The 17,270-nt window shown below is 40.9% G+C and overlaps 1 pseudogene; it reads right to left on the reverse strand.

Moving 5' to 3' along the window:
• Nucleotides 1-14,904, reverse strand: part of LOC136159804 (Krueppel-like factor 17) — a 50,066-nt pseudogene extending 35,162 nt beyond the window's left edge.
• Nucleotides 14,905-17,270: the final 2,366 nt, after the last annotated feature.

Raw genomic sequence — 17,270 nt, forward strand, 5'->3', positions numbered from 1 at the left:
GCTTTATTGAAATCTGTGTGAGTATATATACTGTATTACAAGGTAGCTTCTTCAGATAAAGATCAAAAGACCAGACTTTACAAGTTACCAAGGAAACAAAGAGCAATAGAGGCCATAAGGTCAAAAGGCAATCCATATCAAAAGAGGGTCGTAAATAATCCCTTTCACCAAATGGAAAAGCTAATGAAGGAAATCCTATGCAAGCATCCGGTCTCTATGATCTCAGTCCTGGGAGCCACTTGCCACTCCTCTAGCCCCTGACAGGGACTGATAAAGAACAGAGGGCTCAAGAGAGTTAGGAAACAGCACACAGGAATCCTACTGTTAAACATCACCTGACACCCCACTCACACCAAAAGACAGATCGTCCAGACAGAAAATTAACAAGTAAACACAAGTTTTAAATGACTGTTTTTAAAGAGTTAGACCTAATTGATATCTACAGGGCATTTCATTAAAAACCAATAGATGCTACATGTTTTCTCAAGTGCACAAGGAACATTCTCTAGGATAGATCACATCTTGGGCCACAAATCAGGCCTTGATAAATTTTTAAAAATGAGATCATTTTAAGCATCTTTCCTGATCACAATGCTATAAGAGTACATATCAACCACAGGGGAAGAAAATTACTAAAAAAAAAACACACATGGAGGTGAAACAACGTGCTTCTGAATAATCAACAGATCACTGAAGAAATAAAAAAGAAAATCAAAATATGCATAGAAACAAATGATAGTGAAATGAAACAAATGATAACGAAATACCTTCTCCAGGTGCTCTTACCAACCCATGTATTGAGCTCAGGTCTCCACGTTGCAGGCAGATTCTTTACCAGGTGAACCACAAAGGAAGCCCGATAATGAAAACATGACATCTCAAAATCTATGAGATTCAGTAAAAACCTTGCTAAGAGGGAATGTCATAGCAATACAAGCCCACCTCAAAAGACAAGAGAAACATCAAATAAACAACCTAAACTTACACCTAAAGCAGCTAGAAGAAAGAACAAAAAAAATCCCCCAAAGAAAGAAAGATCATAAAGACCAGAGCAGAAATAAATGAAAAAGAAATTAAGGAGACTATAGAAAAGATAAATAAAGCTAAAAGCTGGGTTTTTGAGAAGATAAACAAATTAGACAAACCATTAGCAACAGTCATCAAGAATAAAAAGGAGAAGACTCAAGTCAATAAAATAATAAGTGGAACAGAAGTTACAATAGACAACACAGAAATAGAAGCAATAAGAGATTACTATGAGCATATGCCAAAAAAAAATGGACAACTTGGAAGAAATGAACATATTCTTAGAAAAGCATAACCTTCCAAAACTGAGCCAGGAAGAAACAGAAAGTAGGAACTGATGACTCACAAGCACAAAAAGAAAAACTATAAAAAAAAAAAACTTCCAACAAAAAAAGGGAGAAAAAGAAAGATACAGCCATCTGAATGCAGAGTTCCAAAGAATAGCAAGGAAAGATAAGAAAGCATTCCTAAGTGAACAATGTAAAGAAATAAAGGAAACCAGTAGTATGGGAAAGACTAGACAACTCTTCAAGGCAATGCGATGCCAAGGGAATATTTTATGCAAAGATGGGCACAATAAAGGACAAAAACAGCATTGACCAAACAGAAAAAGATATAAAGAAGAGGTGAGTGAGTGAGTGAATGAGTGAAGTGGCTCAGTCATGTCCGGCTCTTTGCGACCCCGTGGACTGTAGCCCACCAGGCTCCTCCGTCCATGGGATTCTCCAGGCAAGAATACTGGAGTGGGTTGCCATTTCCTTGTCCAAAAGAAGAGATAGTAAGAATAAATAGAACTATAAAAAACATCTTAATGACCCAGATAACCCAGATATCTAGGTCATCACTCACCTAGAACCAAACATCTTGGAGTGTGAATTCAAGTGACCTTAGGAAGCATCACTATGAAAAATGCCAGCAAATTTGGAAAACTCAGCCACGGCCACAGGACTGGAAAAGTCAGTTTTCATTCCAATCCCAAAGAAGGGCAACGACAAGGAATGTTCAAATTACTGCACAATTGCACTCATCTCACATATGAGCAAAGTAATGCTCAAAATCTCCAAACTAGGCTTCAATAGTATGTGAACCGAGAACTTCCATATGTACAAGCTGGATTTAGAAAAGACAGAGGAACCAGAGATCAAATTGCTAACATATACTGGATCATAGAAAAAGCAAGAAAATTTCAGAAAAACATCTACTTCTGCTTCATTGACTACTCCAAAGTCTTGGATTGTGTGAATCACAACAAATTGTGGAAAATTCTTTAAGAGATGGGAATAGCAGACTACATTACCTGCCTCCTGAGAAACCTGTATGCAGGTCAAGAAGCAACAGTTAGAACCAGACATGGAATAATGAATGGGCTGGTTCCACTTAGGAAAGGAATACATCAAGGCTGTGTACTGCCATTCTGCTTATTTAACTTATATGCACATTACATCATTTGAAATGCTGACCTGGATGAAGCACAAACTGGAATCAAGATTGCTGGGAGAAATATCAGTAACCTCAGAAATGCAGATGATACCACCCTTATGGCAAAAAGCAAAGAACTAAAGAGCCTCTTGATAAAGGTGAAAGAAGAGAGTTAAAAAACTTAACATTCAAATAATGTTAAATAAAATAAAAAATAAAATAATTCAAATAATGAAGATCATGGCATCTAGCCCCATCACTTCATGGCAAATAGATGGGGAAACAATGGAAACAGTCAAAGACTTTATTTTCTTGGTTTCCAAAATCAATGCAGATGGTGACTGCAGCCATGAAATTGAAAGAGGCTTGCTTCTTGAAAGAAAAGTCATAGCCTAGACAGCATATTAAAAAGCATAGACATTACTTTGCTGACAAAGATTCATCTAGTCAAAGCCATTGTTTTTCCAATAGTCATGTATGGATGTGAGAGTTGGACCATAAAGAAGGCTGAGTGCCAAAGAATTGATGCTTTTGAACTGTGGTGTTGGAGATGACTCTTGAGAGTCCCTTGGACTGCAAGGAGATCCAACCAGTCAATCCTATATGAAATCAGTCTTGAGTATTCATTGGAAGGACTGATGGCGAAGCTGAAGGTCCAATATTTTGGCCACCTGATGTGTAAAACTGACTCATTGGAAAAGACCCTGATGCTGGGAAAGATTGAAGGCAGCACAAAGGGACGACAGAGGGCTGGGTGACATCAATGACTCAATGGACATGATTTTGAGCAAGCTCCAGGAGATAGTGAAGGACAGGGAAGCCTGCGTGCTGCAGTTCATGGGGTCACAGAGTCAGACGGGACTGAGTGACTGAAAACAACAGCAACCAGACTGAAGGCTGAAATCTTGAAATGAGACTCTTCTCTGAGGCCTCTTTGTCCATATGTTTGTGTCTTTGTCTTTGAATATCAATGCCCTATTGATTTGTAAAAGAACTTTATTTAATTGACTTACAGAAAAATAAGTGCTAATAAATCAAGTAATTCTAAATACAAGAAAAATTAAGGCAAAATGAGATTCAGGTCACATGAACTAAAAAATACTTAACATTAAATTAGTACCTGGTATTAATATTTATTTGTTTTTACACATTTGTCAGCAAGGAAAGTAATTGTGATGCGAAGAAAATTTATGGAAAGAAAATACCAATAAGAGTTTTGAGTGCACTTTTAGTGATAATTATCTCTCCACATATTCTACAACTTGAAAGTTAAAAATTGTGTTAAAATAAGTTAAGCGATCAATCAAGATTAAGTAAGTTTAAAATATGTTTAAGTGAGTAAATGAACTTTAAAAGTAAGCTGGTGCAAAACTTCAATTTGACTTCTCTGTTAGAAAGACAAATTCTCTTAAGATGCCTCTTATAACAGATTTGAAGTTTCTTTACCTTGTAAGTGAGTTGTCCTGCATTTGCCTTTGAAATCTTTTATTGTTACTTTGGCTTTGTGACCTATGATCATGTTGTATTTTAAGATCTTTTGATGTTCTTTTGACAGAACTTCCCAAATCAAATTGTTTCTTTGACCTCTAACTAACTTTGGGCTGCTCCAAAGGGTCCTTGAAACACCCAAAATGTATATTAAATAATTAGGTTCACGTGTTATGTTAAATTACAAGGGAAGAATGATCAAATAAGCAATACATTTTCTCAGTTTATATTGTATGGCAAATTATACAGATATTCTAGAGATTATATGAAATTCTGATAAGTCACATCAGTAACTGGATTGCCTTGTCAGTTGCTTTGTTGTTGTTCAGTCACTAAGTCATATCAGACTCTTTGTGACTCCATGGATTGCAGCATGCCAGGCTTCCTTGCCCTTCACTATCTGCTCTCAATCTTTCCCAGCATCATGGTCTTTTCCAATGAGTCAGCTCTTCTTTTTATTATTATTATTATTATTATTTTATTTTTCAGTGGGTTTTGTCATACATTGATATGAATCAGCCATAGAGTTACACGTATTCCCCATCCCGATCTCTCCTCCCACCTCCCTCTCCACCCGATTTCTCTGGGTCTTCCCAGTCCACCAGGCCCGAGCACTTGACTCATGCATCCCACCTGGGCTGGTGATCTGTTTCACCATAGATAATATACATGCTGTTCTTTCGAAACATCCCACCCTCACCTTCTCCCGAGTCAGCTCTTCTTATCAGGTGGCCAAAGTATTGGAGCCTCAGCTTCAGTCCTTCCAATGAATATTCAGGTTTGATTTCCTTTAGGATTGACTGGTTTGATCTCCATGCTCTCTAAGAAACTCTCAAGAGTCTTCTCCAACATCAGTTTGAAAGCATCAATTCTTTGGTGCTCAGCTTTCTTTATAGTCCAACTCTCACATCTGTACTTGACTACTGGAAAAACCATAGCTTTGACTGGGTGTAACTTTGACTGCAAAGTGATGTCTCTGCTTTTTAGTACCTTGTCCAGATTTGTCATAGCTTTTCTCCCAAGGAGCAAGCGTCTTTTAATTTCATGGCTGCAGTCACCATCTCTCTTGATTTTGGAGCCTCCAAAAATGAAATCTGTCACTGTTTTTAATTTTTCCCATATGCTTGCCATGAAGTGATGGGACTGGATGCTAGTAATCATAGATTTTTTTTAATGTTGAGTTTTAAGCCAGCTTTATCACTCTCCTCTCTCATCTTCATCAAGAGGCTCTTTAGTTCCTCTTCACTTTCTTTCATTAGAGTGGTGTCATCTGCCTATCTGAGGCATTGCTATTTCTCCTGGCAATCTCGATTCAGCTTGCCATTCATCCAGCCTGGTATTTCACATGATGTACTCTTATTATACATTAAATAAGCAGGGTGACACTATACAACCTTGAAGTAATCCTTTCCCAATTTGGAACCAGTCCATTGTTCCATGTTAGGTTCTAACTGCTGTTTCTTGACCTGCATACAGGTTTCTCAGGAGGCACGTAAGGTATTCTGGTATTCCCATCTCTTTAAGAATTTTCCACAGTTTGTTGTGATCCACACAGTCCAAGGCTTTAGTGTAGTCAATGAAGCAGAAGTAAATGTTTATGTGGAATTCTCTTGCTTTTTATTATGAACCAACAGGTGTTGGGAATTTGATCTCTGGTCTCTGCCTTTTCTAAATCCAACTTGTACATCTGGAAGTTCTCGGTTTATGTAATGTTGAAATCTAACTTGAAATCTTTTGAGCATTACCTTGCTAACATATGAGATGAGCACGATTATGTGGTAGTTTGAATATTTTGGGGCATGGCCCTTCTTTAGGTTTAGGATGAAAGCTGACTTTTCCAGTCTTGTGTCCACTGCTGAGTTTTCCAAATTTTCTGGCATATTGAGTACAACATTGTATTTCAGGATTTTAAATAACTCAGCTGGAATTCCATCACCTCTACTGCTTTGTTCATAGTGATGCTTCCTAAGGTCCACTTGACTTCACACTCCAGGATGTCTGCCTCTAGGTGAGTGGCCACACCATCATGGTTATCAAGGTCATTATAACCTTTTTTGTACAGTTCTTCTGTATATTCTTGTTATCTCTTTTGCTTCAGTTAGGTTCTTACCATTTCTGTCCTTTATTGTGCCCATCTTTGCATGAAATGTTCTCTTGGTGTCTCTAAGTTTCTTGAAGAAATCTCTAGTCTTTGCCATTCTATTGCTTTTCTCTATTTCTTTGCACTGTTCACTTAAGAAGGCTTTGTTATCTCTCCTGCTATTCTTTGGAACTCTGCATTCAGTTAGGAATATCTTTTCCTTTCTCCTTTGCCTTTCACCTCTCCTCTCAGCTATTTGTAAGGCCTCCTCAGATAACTATTTTGCTTTCTGGCATTTTTTTTACTTTGAAATGATATTGATCACTGCCTCCTGTACAATGTTAGGAATCTCCGCCCATAATATTTGCATTGTAGTCAGATTTAGATGTGCTTTCTTAAGTCTTTGTCATTGTAGATAGTTATAGTTACATTCTGATCCCTTCACAAAATCTTTTCCCTTCGAGATTTATGAAAAGAACTTTTGGATAAATGCAAGTAATTCTAATGGGAAAACTGATGGCTTCATAAAGTTGTTAATGAAAAAGATTAGTTACAGGGGACTGAGTGAACTGGTAGATATATGTGTAACTTTTATGGTTTCCATTTGAAAAATATGGCTGGTTTAAATCTGTGCTTTCCAGGTGTAAGGGGAATCTTCCCCTTAAACTAATTAACAATTGTTTTAATTTGTTCCTTGTTTAAAATTGCTTGTGTTTTGTGCCTCCATGCAGCACTATATCCTTTTCAATATCATTAGCTGCATTACTTGTATCTTGTCTAATTTATAAGATTGTTGTGTCTCTTATAGTACCCAGTGTATAACCAAGTCTCCAACAAAACATGTGGTTAAAAAAATAACATAAAATAACTTTAACAATGTAATTCTACATATGGGAAGAAGCAACAAGCAATGTCTCCTGGATCATAATTCTAGAGAGTCTTTAGATTCAAAATTTAGCCTCTCTACTGTCATATCCATTTTCTCCTGATCTGAGATGAGGCTTCCAGCATTGTACTCCCAAATATTGGTCAAATTGCTTACCAAGAGAGGAGGACCTGAGAATTGGAATATTTCCTGCCACACCAGTCACCAGCAAATTCAACATGAGCTAATAGCCTGAAGAAACTCAGTAGAATACCTGCCATCTAGCAGCCATCACACTGCAGCCACTCCCTGTGATGAAACCTGAGGAAATGAGACATGAGAATAGAGAATTATAGGCCTCAGATAGCTGAAGTATAATTTTACTGAGCCCTGACTCTTGCCTCTTCCCATACATAGAAAAGCACTCAGTTCCTTATGCTACCTCCTGGGTTTCCGGTTCAATATTTCTAAATATTGCTTTTCTAAATATTGCTTTTTCCAAAGACACACTTTCCAAAGAGGAGAAAGGAAGAAAAATCTCAGCATTTGGAACACTGGACCAATGGTAAACACTGCCAGAAAGATCTATCTGATCAAGCAGTTAGAATAGCTATCACCCACTTTGCCCATAACTGTGGATTGGACATTGATATTGGGGAATTCTTGCAAAAAAGAGTCAATTCTGACCCTATGATGGATCTATCTCTTTGACTTTAATATTGGTTTTTCATTGCTTTTGTTTTTATAATCAAACATAATGACCTGCCTTTGGTAACAAATTTGCTACTGAGTCCAAGCTCGGGCCTCCCTGATGGTTCAGATGGTAAAAAATCTGCCTGCAGTTCAGGAGACCTGGGTTTAATCTCTGGATCAAGAAATTCCCTGGAGAAAGGAATGGCAAACCCCTCCAGTTTTTTTGCCTGAAGAATCCCATGGAGCAAGGGACCTGGGGGGTTACAGTCCACAGGATTGCAAAAAATCAGACAAAACTGGATGACTAACATTTTCACTTTCCAAGTTTCAACTGCTTAATGCATGACAGGCCAGTTCAGTGAGAGACAAGGTGTTGAGGCAAAGAATATAACTTTAACAGGAAAGCTGGCCGACCAAAAAGATGTCAGACTAATGTCTCAAAATAACCATCTTGTCAAGGTCTAGATGCCAGTTTCTTTTATAGGACAGACAGGGGGAGAAGTTGAGGAAGGCCATTACCTTGCAACTATCTCCTGGTATGGCCAGCCTCTGGGTGGTTAAAGTGTTAATCTCTTCAAGCAGAGGTGCAGGGTTCCCCTAGGCACAAGATTATGCATGATTATAATAACAAAAAGCAGTGAAAAACAAAGGTTAGGGCCGTGGAGGAGTAAGACATTCCTGTCTTATGGGCATAGCCAGTCTCCCAACAAATAGATCAAAAACTCGTCAAGATATGGAATGACTCCTACAAAGCAACCTCTAGGCAACAGCAGAAGATTCCAGGCCTCCAGGGGAACAGGCAAAACTCCCTAAACTGAGGTAGGAGAGAGGATGGAGACATGAAAAAGGAAAAGACTGAGAACTTCTGGATGGGAGCTTGTGCCCCGAGGGATAGAGGGAGTCCTGAAACAGGAAAAGTTCTGGTGCACAGGGAATCTGCCTTGCAGGCGGGCCCAAGGAGGAGCTGTAGAGTCTCGGAAAACTAGGCAAACAGGGACTTAGGGGGCAGATAACAGAGAAAGTTGCATTTCTCAGCCCGTGAACAGCTCATGGACTATGGCCCCAACCAGACGGTGGGCTCAGGGAACATAGAGAAGTCCATAGAAACACCGTGGCACAGAGGGCAGGCCTGGGTAGTCGAGAGAGGGGAGGCATACAAACCTCTGCAGCACACACAACACTCGCAGCAAAGGGGGATGGCCTGGGGAGCCAAAAGAAGAACACACAAGCCCTGCAGTGGGCCAGTGAGATGAAACAGATGCACACAAGCCCTGCCACACAGAGGGTGAGCTCTGAGGGAAGCCCACACAAGTCTCCGTGATTCAGAGGGCATGATCAGGGAGCCAAGAAAAGATCCACATAAGCCCCTACCTAGCAAGTTTTGGACAGCAATGCAGGGTGGGGCCAGGAACAGAAGCACCAGCCTTGATTTTAGGGAGAAGTAGTGGCTGGTGGCAGTGAAGATATAAGAGAGGGCTACTTTGAAGTGGCTGTGGAAATAGATGTGTCTAACACTTCCAATACGTGAACCGTGAACTTCCCGATGTTCAAGCTGGTTTTGGAAAGGGCAGAGGAACCAGAGATCAAATTGCCAACATCTGCTGGATCATCAAAAAAGCAAGAGAGTTCCAGAAACACATCTATTTCTGTTTTATTGACTATGCCAAAGCCTTTGACTATGTGGATCACAATAAACTGTGGGAAATTCTGAAAGAGATGGGAATCCCAGACCACCTGACCTGCCTCTTGAGAAACCTGTATGCAGGTCAAAAAGCAACAGTTAGAACTGGACATGGAACAGACTGGTTCCCAATAGGAAAAGGAGTACGTCAAGGCTGTATATTGTCACCCTGCATATTTAACTTATATGCAGAGTACATCATGAGAAACTCTGGGCTGGAAGAAGCACAAGCTGGAATCAAGGTGGCTGGGAGAAATATCAGTAACCTCAGATATGCAGATGACACCACCCTTATGGCAGAAAGTGAAGAGGAACTAAAATGCCTCCTGATGAAAGTGAAAGAGGAGAGTGAAAAAGTTGGCTTAAAGCTCAACATTCAGAAAACTAAGATCATGGCATCTGGTCCCATCACTTCATGGGAAATAGATGGGGAGACAGTGGAAACAGTGTCAGACTTTATTTTTGGGGGCTCCAAAATCACTGCAGATGGTGATTGCAGTCATGAAATTAAAAGACGCTTACTCCTTGGAAGGAAAGTTATGACCAACCTAGATAGCATATTAAAAAGCAGAGATGTTACTTTGCCAACAAAGGTCCGTCTGGTCAAGGCTATCGTTTTTCCAGTGGTCATGCATGGATGTGAGAGTTGGACTATGAAGAAAGCTGAGTGCCGAAAATTTGATGCTTTTGAACTATGGTGTTGGAGAAGACTCTTGAGAGTCCCTTGGACTACAAGGAGATCCAACCTGTCCATCCTAAAGGAGATCAGTCCTGGGTGTTCATTGGAAGGACTGATGCTGAAGTTGAAACTCCAATACTTTGGCCACCTCATGCAAAGAGCTGACTCATTAGAAAAGACCCTGATGCTGGGAGGGATTGGGGGCAGGAGGAGAAGGGGACGACAGAGGATCAGATAGCCGGATAGCATCACCGACTTGATGGACATGGGTTTGAGTAAGCTCCGGGAGTTGGTGATGGACAGGGAGACCTGACATGCTGTGATTCATGGGGTCACAAAGAGTTGGACACGACTGAGCGACTGAACTGAACTGAACTGAACTGAACACTTCCAAAGCCAGGACTGCCCAAAGACATTCTGAACACCATAAAACCTACTACTGTACACTGCACTGCCCTTCAGAGAGATGACATCCAGCTCCATCAACCAGAACACACACAAGACTCACCGCCCCCCCCCCCCCGCCCCAACTAGGAAGACATCAAAGGACACTAACCCAACCCCATCCATGGGGGCAGACTCCACAGCCAAGAAGAACGACGACCTTGAGAACATTTTTTTTTCTTTTTTCTTATAAATCACACTGTTTACTCCCCCTACTCCTTCTGCCTTTTGTGGTGCTGTGGAGTTTTTCTCTTTTTTGTCTTTGCTTTTCCTGTGAAAACAATTCAAGATTTTTTTTTTCTTCTTTTTTTGTTCCTTTTTCACCCCTCTCCTTTTGGGTGATTTTTCTTTGGTACACTCATCTGCTATTTTTATAGCTCTACACCAACTGTAGCTATTCCTGAATATATAAAAATCTTTTTCACATGCCTCTATTTATCTTTGCTTTTCTATTTTTTTCTTTTCTCTCTCTTTTTTAACCCTCTTTTCCATCCCCTCCATTTCTCTTTTCCCTCCCTTGTCCTCTTTTTTCCCTATCTTTTTTTTTCTTCCCCCTTTTTCCCTTGCTGGAGCGACTGTGAGGTGATACCCCACGTCCAAGGGCAGAGAGGTCCCAGCAAGACGGTAGGCACTGGAGCGACATCTGTGTGGTGCTAGAGTGGTGACTGCATGGTGCTGAGAGACTTTGAGGAGATATCCTACATCCAAGGGCAAAGGAGAAACCCCAGCAAGAAGGTAGGAGGGGTGAAATTGAGTTTAGAATCAAACCTCATACCCACCAGAGACGCTTAGAGGGCTTAAACATACCTTGTGTGCACCAGGACCCAGAAACTGAGACAGAACTGTGTTTGGGTGTCTTCTGAGGAGGTAGGGGTCAGTAGTGGACTGCTTTGGGGTCAGAGGCTCTGGGTGCAGTAGACTTGGGTATGGCATAAGCCATCTTGCAGGAGGTTGCTATTAACCCACCATAGAGCCACCAGAACTTACACAGGACTGGGGAAACAGATGCTGCAAGGGCACAAACAGAACCTTGTGCAAAACAGGACCCAGGAGAAAGGAGCGGTGACCCAACAACAGACTGACCCAGACTTGTCCTTGGGTGTCCAGGAATCTCTGATGGAGGCTTGGGTCGGTGGTGGCCTCCACAGAGTTGGGGGCACTGAGTGGAGCAGTGCTACATGGGGCCTTCTGAAGGAAGTCTTCATTACCTCCATCAGAGTTTGGCCTCAGGTCAAATAACAGGGAGAGCACACAGCTCTGCCCTTCAACTGAAAATTGGATTAAAGGTTTACTGAATGTGGCCCCACCCATCAGAACAAGACCTAGTTTCCCCCTCAGTCAGTCTCTCCCATCAGGAAGCTTCCAAAAGCCTCTTATCCTTATCCATCAGAGGGCAGACAGACTGAAAACCATAATCACAGATAACTTATCAACCTGATCACATAGACCACAGCCTTGTTTATCTCAATGAAACTGAACCACGCTGTGTAGGGCCACTTAAGACGGACAGATCACGGTGAAGAGTTCTGAAAAAAACATGGTCCACTCAAGAAGGGAATGGCAAACCACTTCAGTATTCTTGCCTTAAGAACCCCATGAACAGTATGAAAAGGCAAACATAGGACACTGAAAGATGAACTCCCCAGGTCGGTAGGTGCCCAACATGCTACTGGAGATCAATGGAGAACTAACTCCAGAAAGAATCAAGAGATGGAGCCAAATAAAAAACAACACCCAGTTGTGGATGTGACTGGTGATGGAAGTCAAGTCTGATGCTGTAAAAAGCAATATTGCATAGGAACCTGGAATATTAGGTTCATGAATCAAGGCAAATTGGAAGTGGTCAAACAGGAGATGTGAAGAGTTAACATCGACATTTTAGGAATCAGCAAACTAAAATGGACTGGAATGGGTGAATTTAACTCAGATGACCATTATATCTACTACTTTGGGCAGGAATCCCTTACAAGAAATGGAGTAGCCACACTAGTCAACAAGAGTCTGAAATGCAGTACTTGGGTGCAATCTCAAAAAAGACAGAATGATCTCTGTTCATTTCCAAGGCAAATCATTCAATATCACAGTAATCCAAGTCTATGCCCCAACCAGTAATGTTGAAGAAGCTGAAATTGAACAGTTCTATGAAGACCTACGAGACGTTCTAGAACTAACACCCAAAAAAGATGTCCTTTTCATTATAGAGGACTGGAATGCAAAAGTAGGAAGTCAAGAAATACCTGGAGTAACAGGCAAATTTTGCCATGGAGTACAACATGAAGAAGGGCAAAGGCTAACAGAATTTTGCCAAGAGAATGCAATGGTCATAGCAAACACACTCTTTCAACAACAAGAGAAGACTCTACATATGAACATCACCAGATGGTCAACACTGAAATCAGATTGATTATATTATTTGCAGCCAAAGATGGAGAAGCTGTATACAGTCAGCAAAAACACCATCAGGAGTTGACTGTGGCTCAGATCATGAACTCCTAACTGCCAATTCAGACTTAAATTGAAGAAAGTAGGGAAAACCAATAGACCACTCAGGTATGACCTAAATCAAATCCCTTACAACTATACAGTGGAAGTGACAAGTAGATTCAAGGGATTAGATCTGCTAGACAGAGTGCCTGATAACTATGGACTTGAAAATAGAATGGAGAAAAATGGAAGAAACAACAGAGTTAATACAATCACCAAGGACATAGAAGAAATAAAGAATAAGCAAACAGAGATGAATAACACAATTACTGAAATTAAAAATACTCTAGAAGGAACCAATAGCAGAATAACTGAGTTAGAGGAACAGATAAGTGAGCTGGAAGATAGAATGGTGAAACTAAGTGCTGAAGAACAGAATAAAGGGGAAAGAATGAAAAGAATTGAGGATAGCCTTAGAAACAACCTTTGACAATATTAAATGCACCAACATTTGAGTTATAGGGGTCCCAGAGGCAGAAGAAAAAAAGAAAGGCATTGAGAAAATTTTTGAAGAAATTATAGTTGAAAGCTTCTGCAGCATGGGAAAGAAAACAGTCAGTCAAGCCCAAGAAGTGCAGAGTCCCTTACAGGATAAACCCAAGGAAAAACACATCAATGTAAATCCATAGCTGATTCATGTCAATGTATGACAAAAACCACTACTATATTGTAAAGTAATTAGCCTTCAACTAATAAAAATAAATGAAAAAAATTTTTTTAAAAACCACATCAAGACACATATTAATCAAGCTAACAGAGATAAATCACAAAGAAAGATTAAAACAGCAAGGGAAAGGCAGCAAGTAACATACAAGGGAAAACCCATACAATTAACAGCAGAACTTTCAGCAGAAACTCTGTAGGCCAGAAGGGAATGGCAGGATTTATTTAAAGAACAGAAAGAAAAAGAAATCTACAACCAAGGTTACTATACCTAGCAAAGATCTCATTCAAAATTGATGAAGAAATCAAAAGCTTTACAGATAAGAAAAAGTTAAGAGAATTTAGCACACCAAATTAGCCTTATAACAAATACTAAAAGGACTTACATAGTCAGTAAACACAAGAGAAAGGAAAGACTTGAATGCTGAGCAAACTCCACAAAACAAAATCTGATCACTGGCAGAGGACATCAGACACCCAAAAAAGCAGATCATTGTCTTTGAAAGGATGTAGGACAAAATATAAAAGATAAAAAGAGAGACAATAGAGTTAGGGATGGAGATCCATCCTGGGAAGGGAGTCTTAATAGAGGAAGTTTCCAAACACCAGGAAATCCTCACGCTGGCGGGTCTGGGGGAAGTTTTTGAATCTCAGAGGGCAACCTAACTGGGAGGGAAAATAAATAAAACCCACAGACTACATGCCTAAAAACAACTCCCAGCAGAAAAATACCCCAGACGCTCGCATCCACCACCAGCAAGTGGGGGCGGAACGGAGAGGAGCAGGCAGCATTGCTTAGGGTAAGGACCGGGCCTGAATGCCCTGAGGGCAATTGGAGAGAGCTAACGTGAGATAGCAACTTAAACTGTGGGATTGCAAGAGAGAGAGAATTAACTTGGGAAAAGCCCTAAATTTAGGCACTACCTGCCCATTCCCAGAACGAAGGACTGAGTGAATACAAGAGAAGAGCTAGCCGGCTGCGCCCAGACCATCCCCTGCCAGAGGCAGGAGGCAGGGGGGAGGGGAAAGGGGCAAACTCGGCCCCAGAGATGGCATCTCCTACCAAACTGAAAACAGGGTTTCCAGCCTCTAACCAAAGACTTCCTGAGATTCTGGATGGTTGACATCCACCGGGAGGGTCCAGAGAGAAATCAGCTTCACCAAACAGACACAAGGCGCACCCGACCAGCGCACCAGGAAACTGAGGCTGAGACCGCGGAGGGGATAAGGTGCACCGCACCTGGGGAGAGTGCACTTGTCAAGCTCCTGGCTGCCTGAGCTGCTCGGCCGGGGAAGGCACAAAACGCAGGCCCAACCGAGTCTGCGTCTTTGTGGAGGACCCGAAAACCTGAATCTGAATGGTTTAGGCTTGGGAAGTGCATGCAACTCAGGGCCCGCTCCCTGTAGAGCAGCCTGAAGCCTGAGTAGTGTAGACGGGAGAAGCACACACACCCGCGAGGTGGGGCAAACCCAGTGTGGTCAGAACACTGCGAGTGTTCCCCACACAGGCCAGTGACATTTGTCTGCAGCGCCCCTCCCTCCCCGCAGCACGACTGAACAAGCGAACCTAAACAAGAGACCACCTCCGCCCGCTTGTGTCAGGGCAGAAATTAGACACTGAAAAGACCAGCAAACAGAAGTCAAATAAACAAAGGGAACTTCTTCAGAAGTGACAGGTGCAACAGATTATAATCCCTGTAGTTAACACCGACTACCGGAATGGGCCTATAGATATCGAGAAGTGTAAGCTGGAACAAGGAGCTATTTGAAACTGAACCGAACCCACACTGCCCGCAACAGCTCCAGAGAAATTCCTAGATATATTTTTACTATTATTATTATTATTTTAATTAAAAAATTTTTTTTTCTCTTTCTTTTTTTTAAAGTCCTCTATTGCTCCTCTATTACTCCTTAATTTTCATTTTCATAACCCCACTATAACCTGGCAAAAAAAAAAAAAAGGACTCCATTTTTAAAGCAAACTTCATATATATTCCTTAAATTTTTTATGCTTTGGTGGTTTTTTATTATTCTATTTTTAAGAGTCTAACCTCTACTCTAGATTTTTAATCTTTGTTTTTCAGTATTTGATATCAATTTTGGACATTTAAGAATCCAACCTTCAGTACCCATTTTTACTCAGGAGTGTGATTACTGGTTTGATCACTCTCTCCCCCTTTTGACTCTCCTTTTTTGCTCCCAGATCACCTCTATTTCCTCCCTCCCCCTTCTCTTCTCAGTCCAATTCTGTGAATCTCTGTGGGTGTTCTGGGCTGTGGAGAACACTTAAGGAACAGAGTACAACCTAGATCTGTCTCTCCTCCCTTGAATCCCCCCTTTTCTCCTCCTGCTCATCTCTATCTCCTTCCTCCCTCTCCTCTTCTTCATGTAACACTGTGAACCTCCCTGGGTGTCCCTCACTGTGGAGAATCCTTTCACCTTTAACCTAGAAGTTTTATTATCAGTGCTGTATGGAGAGAGAAGTCTTGAGGCTACTGAAAGAATAAGACTGAAATCCAGAGGCAAGAGGCTTAAGCCCAAAAATTGATAAGAGATCATCCAAAAGCCTCCATACTTACACTGAAACCAACCACCACCCAAGAGCCATTAGTTCCAGAGCAAGACATACCATGCAAATTCTCCAGCAATGAAGGAACATAGCCCTGCACTTCAACATACAGGCTGCCCAAAGTCACACCAAACCCATAGACCCATCTCAGAAATTCACTACTGGACACTCCATTGCACACCAGAGAGAAAAAATCCAGCTCCACCCACCAGAACACCAACACAAACTTCTCTATCCAGCAAACCTCGACAAGCCAAACATCCAGCTCCACCCACTGGGAGAAACCTCCACAATAAAAAGAAACCACAGACTACCAGAATACAGAAAGGCCACCCAAAACCCAGCAATCTAAATAAGATGAAAAGGCAGAGAAATACCCATCAGGTAAAGGAACATGAAAAAATGCCCACCAAGCCAAACAAAAGAGGAGGAGATAGGGAATCTACCTGAAAAAGAATTTAGAATAATGATAATAAAAATGATCCAAAATCTTGAAAACAAAATGGTGTTACAGATAAACAACCTGGAGACAAGGATTGAGAATATGCAAGAAATGTTTAACAAGGACCTAGAAGAAATAAAAAAGAGTCAATTAAAAATGAATAATGCAATAAATATGATCAAAAACACCTTGGAGGGAACCAACAGTAGAATAACGGAGGTAGAAGATAGGATAAGTGAAGTAGAAGATAAAATGGTGAAAATAAATGAAACAGAGAGAAAAAAAAAGAATTAAAAGAAATGAGGACAACCTCAGGGACCTCTGGGACAATGTGAAATGCCCCAACATTTGAATCATAGGAGTCCCAGAAGAAGAAGAGAAAAAGAAAGGCCATGAGAAGATACTCGAAGAGATGATAACTGAATACTTACCCAAAATGAGGAAGGAAATAGACACCCAAGTCCAAGAAACCCAGAGGATAAACCCAAGGTGAAACACCCCAAGACACATATTAATCAAATTAACAAAGATCAAACACAAAGAACACACATTAAAAGCAGCAAAGGAGAAACAACAAATAACACACAAGGGGATTCTCATAAGGATAGTAACTGATCTTACAATAGAAACTCTTCAAACCAGAAGGGAATGGCAGGACATACTTAAAGTGATGAAAGAGAAAAACCTACAACCCAGATTACTGTACCCAGCAAGGATCTCATTCAAATATGAAGGAA

The sequence above is a fragment of the Muntiacus reevesi genome, chromosome 2 (assembly GCF_963930625.1).
Source record: "Muntiacus reevesi chromosome 2, mMunRee1.1, whole genome shotgun sequence".
Classification (NCBI taxonomy): Eukaryota; Metazoa; Chordata; class Mammalia; order Artiodactyla; family Cervidae; genus Muntiacus; species Muntiacus reevesi.